Raw genomic sequence first — 3223 nt, forward strand, 5'->3', positions numbered from 1 at the left:
TACAAGGAACATGACTGTTTGGTCCCACCGCCTCCAGGTGACAGACTACCTGTTCCTAGTAATAGCCAAAACATTTAAATAAACGCCCGTAGCATTTTCGCTTTTTGTGCGTCTGTGCTATAGCGAGTCATTCAAAGAGTCTTTAACACGGGCAGTTTTTTGTGAGTAGTATTGCGACGCTGAGAATTTACGCGCTACACAGATATAGTGTATTCGGTCGCTAAATTAACCCATTAAACTCAGAAACGCACCAATGTCATCTTTAGTGAATGTGACGCAGACTGCTCGCATGCCGCAATGCATAAAAACGATGACAGCCTGCAGGGAGCCGGGATCCTCTGACATTGACCTCAAAATTGAGGACATTGCTCTTCTGGAGCTTGAGGGCCAACCCTGCACGGCTGAACCTTTAGCGCACAGGTGGCCAGAAACAGAGTAAACACCCCGATACGTTCATCGCCCTTCAATCTTTATGTCACACACATTCACGTGGCCAGCGTCTAAAGCGCGCTCGATCTCCACAAGGCTTTGCAAGTTCTGTGGGGTTTCCGCTACACTTTTTAAAAAAATCTAGTAAAAGTTAGTAACTCCAAGAGTTGCTACCTTTTTTTTCTTGTTACTATACCTTTTCAAAGCGCAGCTCTTAGGCGCTCCTTCCCGTGTTTTGCGGCGTTGCCGTCGCGGTCGGCGGAACCGGAGGAGGAGGGGAGGGTCTGGTGGAGGACGAGGGGAGGATATGAAGGAGAAAGAGGAGGGTTGCGGAGGAGGAGGAGCGGAGGGGACGGAGGAGGGGGAGGGTATGGATGAGGAAGACGGTCACCCTATTCTCCTCCTCCTCCATACCCTCCGCTCCTCCTCCTGCTTAACCTCCCCTTTTCCTCTTGATGTAAATAATATTATAATAAATAAAACATATTGTATATATATTATTGATATATAGTCTATATCACAATATATATATATATATATATATATAATGGGAATGAGTGAAGATTGACAAGTGCAGCCGTAGTAATATTGTGAACGAAGAGCGGAGAAGGTGATTATTGAATTTATTGCATTAAAGTTAGGGAAAGAGAAAGGGAGCTGGGGAAAAATTGGGCCAGGAGCGGGGGTTGAACCCGCAACCTTCGCCTGTCCAAGGCGACGCCTTAACCGATTAGACCATCCCGGCCACTGGTCTCGGCGGACTCAATTTCTGACCAGCTCTCTGTGTACTGTTTAGTTTCGAATTCGCTCAACTTCGTAGACGGCAACCGTTGCTGATTTAAGGCCCGCGCTATTTCCGGCATGCGGCAGTGACGTGGCACGTCATCCCAGCTTGCAAATGTCGGAAAGGGCCCGTCTTCCAAGATATCTAGGGAACCACTCCTCCCCATGGGGACAGGCTGCACCGTATATATAATGGGAATGAGTGAAGATTGACAAGTGCAGCCGTAGTAATATTGTGAAGGAAGAGGGGAGAAGGTGATTATTGAATTTATTGCATTAAAGTTTAAAGTTTCCCTTTTGCTAACTTTAATGCAATAAATTCAATTCTTCGCAATTCAATTCAATGCAATAAATTCTCTACTCCGGAATCAGAGCGCAGCTCTGATTCCGGAGTAGAGAGATTTTAAAACGTCTTCACTTTTTCGAGCTATTTACTACCTTAAACGTGAGATAGGTAGTGAAATATTAGTTGCTGCAGCAGTTACTGCCTTTTTCTGATCGTTACTACCTTTTTACTAGCTTCGTACTACCCAAAACGCGCGAAAGGTTGTAACTGCAGCTGCTATGCGGGGAAGCGATAACATGGCTGCTGGGAACCTATGTGGAGGCTGTTTTAGAGACTGGCAAATAACTAGTGCGTGTACCATTACTTCTTAGTAAAGAAATACATTCCTTGGAATGTTTAGCACTCATCTTGGAGAAACAACAATATTGGTACGAAAGCAGCACTATATAATTGTAACATCGTTTACGGAAGTGGTGGTCACGAGCAAACCGAGTTCTTTTAAATTATCAGCAGGAAAGCACATGGGTAATTAGGGGCAGCGGTTGGGTTAGCGTGTCGTCGCGTGTGTATCGTATGTGTTCTAATTCCTTGCCCGTGCTAAATGTACCTATGTAAAATTGTGAATGTCAGCAGCGTGGAAATGAAATCTATCCCAGCGATAATACATTTTATGCCAATTTTAAACTTTACGTAGACTGCCTCCTGGGGTCGAGAGTTTGAGAGTAACCTTCGGTACCGCGCATCTTAATAGCGAGTTTTAGGAAACCGTCTTTGCGCATCCGATCCGATAGAATAGAACCTCCGTAAGGAACTGCGCATGCGCACCCCGCAGAAGACTCGCATGTGCGCAGTTCGAACAGGAGGGCCTATCGTATCGTATCGGATGCGCAAAAACGGTTCCCTAAAGCTCGCTATTAACTCCTTTGTTATAAAGGTGTGCACCGACGTTGGAAGAAACGTCGTACCTTTGTTTGCCAGGACGAAGTTTCAAAAAACGGCACGAACACTACAACGTCTCGCGTGAAAACGCTAAAACCACAAGACCTTTTAGTGTTCGTGTAGTTTTGTGTCTGCAGCCTCGGCGCTTGTATGTCATGCTAACCTAAACCAGCTTGTTTGTGCCCTTACATTCACTTCACGAGGGTTCCTCCTTTTAAGGAGGCAAAACAGGTGTTGCTTAGGCATATAGTTGCAGCTACCAGGTCTTGTGAGAGTTAGTACCAGTTACTAGCTAAGGGTAGTGAAAGATACTAGGGTCGATTGATGAGGTTAGTAATCATTGCGAGCTTATTGAGCTCGTGACGTCACCAACTTGACAGTTACTAACCGCAATTACTAAGAACCTATTGGATATAACTTAACACTTGCATGTAAACTTTATAGCAGTTCATGAAATGGAGATACTGGCGATAATCTACTTTTTTTCATTTTGTTTAGATTTTTTTTACAACTATCTTAGCCGAATCAACTACTCAGCGTTGATCGCCGTGACCTTTAGACCAACTATTAAGCGTCGAGCTTCGCGCTCGATTTTTCGGGCTTAGTCGTGTAGTAGCTCGCGTAGCGGTGCAGATACTTCAGCGAGGTTTGGCACAAACCTTGCCGAGTAATGGATCCGGCCGAGAAAACAGCGCATATTCGGGACTTTTACTGGTGTAGGCATTTCTTCGGTGATCTCTACCTTTTTTTTGGGTTTATTCTAGTGCCTGTGTCATCAACCGCATA

Source organism: Ixodes scapularis, unplaced genomic scaffold (genome assembly GCF_016920785.2).
Source record: "Ixodes scapularis isolate PalLabHiFi unplaced genomic scaffold, ASM1692078v2 PGA_scaffold12__126_contigs__length_90152505, whole genome shotgun sequence".
NCBI lineage: Eukaryota > Metazoa > Arthropoda > Arachnida > Ixodida > Ixodidae > Ixodes > Ixodes scapularis.